The sequence below is a fragment of the Salvelinus fontinalis genome, chromosome 5, assembly GCF_029448725.1.
Source record: "Salvelinus fontinalis isolate EN_2023a chromosome 5, ASM2944872v1, whole genome shotgun sequence".
Taxonomy (NCBI): domain Eukaryota; kingdom Metazoa; phylum Chordata; class Actinopteri; order Salmoniformes; family Salmonidae; genus Salvelinus; species Salvelinus fontinalis.
The window spans coordinates 65,675,500-65,682,793 of record NC_074669.1 but is presented as its reverse complement, the minus strand read 5'-3'; the positions used below and the strand labels follow the sequence as shown (position 1 = coordinate 65,682,793).

The 7,294-nt window shown below is 55.3% G+C and overlaps 1 protein-coding gene across 1 annotated transcript in view; it reads left to right on the top strand.

Annotated features, from left to right (window-relative positions):
- The first annotated feature begins 1,395 nt into the window (after positions 1–1,395).
- LOC129856042 (daf-12-interacting protein 1-like) overlaps positions 1,396–7,294 on the top strand; it is a 71,896-nt gene continuing 65,997 nt past the window's right edge. The window contains exons 1-3 of the mRNA XM_055924177.1: positions 1,396–1,406; positions 1,857–1,963; positions 7,165–7,195. The gene's annotated coding sequence lies outside the window, so the exon portion shown is untranslated. The remainder of the gene's footprint in view (positions 1,407–1,856; positions 1,964–7,164; positions 7,196–7,294) is intronic.

The window sequence follows — 7,294 nt, the reverse complement described above, 5'->3', positions numbered from 1 at the left end:
CGCGTCTAACAAACAGGACACTTTGAGTGACCCTTGTTTAAGATGGCCGTACTTCTTCATTACACAAAGGAAAAACCCTCAACCAATTTCTAAAGACTGTTGACATCCAGTGGAAGCGGTAGGAACTGCAAGAAGGTCAATTAGAAATCTGTATTCCCAATGAAAACCCATTGAAATGAGTGACCTCAACAACAACAAAAAATCTGAATGGGTTTCGCCTGCTAAATAAGTTGTTATACTCACAGACATAATTCAAACAGTTTTAGAAACTTCTGAGTGTTTTCTATCCAAATCTACTAATAATATTCATATCTTATCTTCTGGGGATGAGTAGCTGGCAGTAGAATTTGGGCATGCTTTTCATCCAAACGTGAAAATGCTGCCCCCTATCCTAGAGAAGTTAACTGGTCTTTAAGGTGTGTGTCTATGTGAGACAGCAGCATATCACGACTGTGTTGTACATGTTCCCAGGAGACGGCAAACTTACCAAGTTCAGTTCTCTGTCTGGACCTTTTGGTCGTCCAGTCCAAGGAAATTATTCATATGTTCATGGTACCAAAAATAAATATATACAAAACCCAAACTGCTGTCACGCTGAATGAATGGCAGCATACTTAGAGTTCTACTCATTTAATAGATATAAAACTCACCAAAAACAATACAGAAGAAAACTAAACGTGACGTTCTGGGCTGCTCACAGGCAGCTACACAAAGACAAGATCCCACAAACTAAGGTGGGAAAAACCCTGCCTGAATATGATGCCCAATCAGAGACAACGATAGACAGCTGCCTCTGATTGGGAACCATATCAGGCCACCATAGAAATAGAAAACATAGATTGCCCACCCTAGTCACACAACTGCGTTGCCAGCTAAAGAGGTTAATGAACTAACACAAAAAAAACAAAGGCTGGCCGAGAGGTTTCTGGCTTCCTCTCTGTCCCGGACTGACCATCACACCTGAGTAATTATCAAGGCTTCCTGCCAGAGCACATCACCTAAACCGGTTGCTGCTGCCCCCTGGGGATGAGGTGTGGAAGTGTAGTAGGTTGTCTATCTATGTGCCTCACACTAATCTACCCCCCATATCATAACATTACTGCCTAGCCCTAGACCCATCACTGGACTGGTCAGTACTAGTGGTACTACTACAATACTACTACAATACTACTACACTAATCTACCCCCCATATCATAACATGACTGCCTAGCCCTAGACCCCTCGCTGGACTGGTCAGTACTAGTGTTACTACTACAATACTACTACACTAATCTACCCCCCCATATCATAACATTACTGCCTAGCCCTAGACCCCTCGCTGGACTGGTCAGTACTAGTGGTACTACTACAATACTACTACACTAATACTACACTACTACTGTTGCCTACGCCCATCGCTGGACTGGTCAGTATTTTACTACTATATTACTACAATACTACTGCTATACTGCTACACTAATACTACACTACTACTGTTGCATATGCCTATTGCTGGACCCGTCAGTATTATACTACTATATTACTGCAGTACTACTACTATGCTACTAATAAACTAAACCTCTACTCTCTTTCCCTCCTCCCCCCTACCCCCTCCCTCCCTCCCCCCTCCCCATTCACCTCCCCCCTCCCTGTTCACCCCCCCCTCCCCATTCACCTCCCTCCCCCCTCCCTCCCCATTCCCCTCCCTCCCCATTCACCTCCCTCCCCATTCACCTCCCTCCCTCCCCCCTCCCTCCCCATTCACCTCCCTCCCCCCTCCCTCCCCATGCACCTCCCTCCCCCCTCCCCATTCACCTCCCTCCCACCTCCCTCCCCCCTCCCTCCCCATTCACCTCCCTCCCCCCTCCCCCCCCAGGACAACCTGTCAGTGTTCCTCAGAGGCTGTGAGGAGTTGGGTCTGAAAGGTTCCCAGCTGTTTAATCCAGGAGACCTTCAGGACACCTCCATACAAGCCAACCTCAGGTTAGTGAGAGTGTCTGTATATATATATATAACTAGGCCCCTATCAAGGCCTGAACTATCCTACAGAAACCTTTTCTCTCCCTATCAAGGCCTGAACTATCCTCCAGAAACCCTTCCTCTCACTATCAAGGCCTGAACTATCCTCCAGAAACCCTTCCTCTCCTATCAAGGCCTGAACTATCCTCCAGAAACCTTTTCTCTCCCTATCAAGGCCTGAACTATCCTCCAGAAACCCTTCCTCTCCCTATCAAGGCCTGAACTATCCTCCAGAAACCCTTCCTCTCCCTATCAAGGCCTGAACTATCCTCCAGAAACCCTTCCTCTCCTATCAAGGCCTGAACTATCCTCCAGAAACCCTTCCTCTCCCTATCAAGGCCTGAACTATCCTACAGAAACTCTTCCTCTCCTATCATGGCCTGAACTATCCTCCAGAAACCCTTCCTCTCCCTATCAAGGCCTGAACTATCCTCCAGAAACCCTTCCTCTCCCTATCAAGGCCTGAACTATCCTCCAGAAACCCTTCCTCTCCCTATCAAGGCCTGAACTATCCTCCAGAAACCTTTTCTCTCCCTATCAAGGCCTGAACTATCCTCCAGAAACCCTTCCTCTCCCTATCAAGGCCTGAACTATCCTCCAGAAACCCTTCCTCTCCGCTTGACATGCGGTAGCAGAGAGAACAGTCTACGACTGGGGTGGCTGGGGACTTTGACAATTTTTAGGGCCTTCCTCTGACACTGCCTGGTGTAGGTCTTGTATGGCAGGAAGCTTAGCCCCAGTGATGTACTGGGCCGTACGCACTACCCTCTGTAGTGCCTTGCGGTCGGAGGCCGAGCAATTGCCATACCAGGCAGTGATGCAACCAGTCAGGAAGCTCTCGATGTTGCAGCTGTAGAACTTTTTGAGGATCATGCAATGAATACGTTGAGGGATAGGTTTTTTATTCTGACACCACCCGGCCAGGTCTCTGGTTCCTCCCTATTGGCTGTCTCGTTGTTGTCTTTTTTATTTGTGGTGAAACCACATGACTGTGGGCAACTCCAACCCGTCTTATCAGTCTTCGTCAACTCGTGCGTGCTAGTCATCTTACTTACAACCAGTTAGCGAAGCTTAACATGGCAAATGAATCTGCTTCCGGTGAGGCACGGTGTCCGTTGGCCCTCAGTAGGTGAGGCACGGTGTCCGTTGGCCCTCAGTAGGTGAGGCACGGTGTCTGTTGGCCCTCAGTAGGTGAGGCACGGTGTCCGTTGGCCCTCAGTAGGTGAGGGACGGTGTCCATTAGCCCTCAGTAGGTGAGGGACGGTGTCCATTAGCCCTCAGTAGGTGAGGCACGGTGTCTGTTGGCCCTCAGTAGGTGAGGCACGGTGTCTGTTGCCCCTCAGTAGGTGAGGCACGGTGTCTGTTGGCCCTCAGTAGGTGAGGCACGGTGTCTGTTGGCCCTCAGTAGGTGAGGCACGGTGTCCGTTGGCCCTCAGTAGGTGAGGCACGGTGTCCATTAGCCCTCAGTAGGTGAGGCACGGTGTCTGTTGCCCCTCAGTAGGTGAGGCACGGTGTCTGTTGCCCCTCAGTAGGTGAGGCACGGTGTCTGTTGCCCCTCAGTAGGTGAGGCACGGTGTCCGTTGGCCCTCAGTAGGTGAGGCACGGTGTCTGTTGCCCCTCAGTAGGTGAGGCACGGTGTCTGTTGGCCCTCAGTAGGTGAGGCACGGTGTCTGTTGGCCCTCAGTAGGTGAGGCACGGTGTCCGTTGGCCCTCAGTAGGTGAGGCACGGTGTCTGTTGCCCCTCAGTAGGTGAGGCACGGTGTCTGTTGGCCCTCAGTAGGTGAGGCACGGTGTCTGTTGGCCCTCAGTAGGTGAGGCACGGTGTCCGTTGGCCCTCAGTAGGTGGGGCACGGTGTCCGTTGGCCCTCAGTAGGTGAGGCACGGTGTCCGTTGGCCCTCAGTAGGTGAGGCACGGTGTCTGTTGGCCCTAAGTAGGTGAGGGACGGTGTCCGTTGGCCCTCAGTAGGTGAGGCACGGTGTCTGTTGGCCCTCAGTAGGTGAGGGACGGTGTCCGTTGGCCCTCAGTAGGTGAGGGACGGTGTCCGTTGGCCCTCAGTAGGTGAGGCACGGTGTCTGTTGGCCCTCAGTAGGTGAGGGACGGTGTCCATTAGCCCTCAGTAGGTGAGGGACGGTGTCCGTTAGCCCTCAGTAGGTGAGGCACGGTGTCTGTTGGCCCTCAGTAGGTGAGGCACGGTGTCTGTTGCCCCTCAGTAGGTGAGGCACGGTGTCTGTTGGCCCTCAGTAGGTGAGGCACGGTGTCTGTTGGCCCTCAGTAGGTGAGGCACGGTGTCTGTTGGCCCTCAGTAGGTGAGGCACGGTGTCTGTTGCCCCTCAGTAGGTGAGGCACGGTGTCTGTTGGCCCTCAGTAGGTGAGGCACGGTGTCTGTTGGCCCTCAGTAGGTGAGGCACGGTGTCCGTTGGCCCTCAGTAGGTGAGGCACGGTGTCCATTAGCCCTCAGTAGGTGAGGCACGGTGTCTGTTGCCCCTCAGTAGGTGAGGCACGGTGTCTGTTGCCCCTCAGTAGGTGAGGCACGGTGTCTGTTGCCCCTCAGTAGGTGAGGCACGGTGTCCGTTGGCCCTCAGTAGGTGAGGCACGGTGTCTGTTGCCCCTCAGTAGGTGAGGCACGGTGTCTGTTGGCCCTCAGTAGGTGAGGCACGGTGTCTGTTGGCCCTCAGTAGGTGAGGCACGGTGTCCGTTGGCCCTCAGTAGGTGGGGCACGGTGTCCGTTGGCCCTCAGTAGGTGAGGCACGGTGTCCGTTGGCCCTCAGTAGGTGAGGCACGGTGTCTGTTGGCCCTAAGTAGGTGAGGGACGGTGTCCGTTGGCCCTCAGTAGGTGAGGCACGGTGTCTGTTGGCCCTCAGTAGGTGAGGGACGGTGTCCGTTGGCCCTCAGTAGGTGAGGGACGGTGTCCGTTGGCCCTCAGTAGGTGAGGCACGGTGTCTGTTGGCCCTCAGTAGGTGAGGGACGGTGTCCATTAGCCCTCAGTAGGTGAGGGACGGTGTCCATTAGCCCTCAGTAGGTGAGGCACGGTGTCTGTTGGCCCTCAGTAGGTGAGGCACGGTGTCTGTTGCCCCTCAGTAGGTGAGGCACGGTGTCTGTTGGCCCTCAGTAGGTGAGGCACGGTGTCTGTTGGCCCTCAGTAGGTGAGGCACGGTGTCCGTTGGCCCTCAGTAGGTGAGGCACGGTGTCCATTAGCCCTCAGTAGGTGAGGCACGGTGTCTGTTGCCCCTCAGTAGGTGAGGCACGGTGTCTGTTGCCCCTCAGTAGGTGAGGCACGGTGTCCGTTGGCCCTCAGTAGGTGAGGCACGGTGTCCGTTGGCCCTCAGTAGGTGAGGCACGGTGTCTGTTGCCCCTCAGTAGGTGAGGCACGGTGTCTGTTGGCCCTCAGTAGGTGAGGCACGGTGTCTGTTGGCCCTCAGTAGGTGAGGCACGGTGTCCGTTGGCCCTCAGTAGGTGAGGCACGGTGTCTGTTGGCCCTCAGTAGGTGGGGCACGGTGTCCGTTGGCCCTCAGTAGGTGAGGCACGGTGTCCGTTGGCCCTCAGTAGGTGAGGCACGGTGTCTGTTGGCCCTAAGTAGGTGAGGGACGGTGTCCGTTGGCCCTCAGTAGGTGAGGCACGGTGTCTGTTGGCCCTCAGTAGGTGAGGCACGGTGTCTGTTGGCCCTCAGTAGGTGAGGCACGGTGTCTGTTGGCCCTCAGTAGGTGGGGCACGGTGTCTGTTGGCCCTCTGTAGGTGAGGCACGGTGTCTGTTGGCCCTCAGTAGGTGGGGCACGGTGTCTGTTGGCCCTCAGTAGGTGGGGCCCTCAGTAGGTGAGGCACGGTGTCTGTTGGCCCTCGGTAGGTGAGGCACGGTGTCTGTTGGCCCTCAGTAGGTGAGGCACGGTGTCTGTTGGCCCTCAGTAGGTGAGGCCCTCAGTAGGTGAGGCCCTCAGTAGGTGAGGCCCTCAGTAGGTGAGGCACGGTGTCTGTTGGCCCTCAGTAGGTGAGGGACAGTGTCTGTTGGCCCTCAGTAGGTGAGGGACGGTGTCTGTTGGCCCTCAGTAGGTGAGGGACGGTGTCTGTTGGCCCTCAGTAGGTGAGGCACGGTGTCTGTTGGCCCTCAGTAGGTGAGGCACGGTGTCTGTTGGCCCTCAGTAGGTGAGGGACGGTGTCCGTTGGCCCTCATTAGGTGAGGGACGGTGTCTGTTGGCCCTCAGTAGGTGGGGCACGGTGTCTGTTGGCCCTCAGTAGAGGGCGCTAGCGTGTAAACTCCCCCTCAGTAGAGGGCGCTAGCGTGTAAACTCCCCCTCAGTAGGGGGCGCTAGCGTGTAAACTCCCCCTCAGTAGGGGGCGCTAGCGTGTAAACTCCTCCTCAGTAGAGGGCGCTAGCGTGTAAACTCCCCCTCAGTAGAGGGCGCTAGCGTGTAAACTCCCCCTCAGTAGGGGGCGCTAGCGTGTAAACTCCCCCTCAGTAGGGGGCGCTAGCGTGTAAACTCCCCCTCAGTAGGGGGCGCTAGCGTGTAAACTCCCCCTCAGTAGAGGGCGCTAGCGTGTAAACTCCCCCTCAGTAGGGGGCGCTAGCGTGTAAACTCCACCTCAGTAGGGGGCGCTAGCGTGTAAACTCCCCCTCAGTAGGGGGCGCTAGCGTGTAAACTCCCCCTCAGTAGGGGGCGCTAGCGTGTAAACTCCCCCTCAGTAGAGGGCGCTAGCGTGTAAACTCCCCCTCAGTAGGGGGCGCTAGCGTGTAAACTCCCCCTCAGTAGGGGGCGCTAGCGTGTAAACTCCCCCTCAGTAGAGGGCGCTAGCGTGTAAACTCCCCCTCAGTAGGGGGCGCTAGCGTGTAAACTCCCCCTCAGTAGAGGGCGCTAGCGTGTAAACTCCCCCTCAGTAGGGGGCGCTAGCGTGTAAACTCCCCTCAGTAGAGGGCGCTAGCGTGTAAACTCCCCCTCAGTAGAGGGCGCTAGCGTGTAAACTCCCCCTCAGTAGGGGGCGCTAGCGTGTAAACTCCCCCTCAGTAGGGGGCGCTAGCGTGTAAACTCCCCCTCAGTAGGGGGCGCTAGCGTGTAAACTCCCCCTCAGTAGGGGGCGCTAGCGTGTAAACTCCCCCTCAGTAGGGGGCGCTAGCGTGTAAACTCCCCATACATTTGTTGTAGCGACTAAAAGTGAACTCTCCTTTTCTCTTCAGGGACTCAGAATGCAGCAGGAAACTGAAGAATGTAAGTATCTCAAATCAATTGAATTCAAAGAGCTTTATTGGCAGGGAAACACGTTAACATTAACAAAGCAAGGGAAGTAGGTAATAAACACAAGTGAAA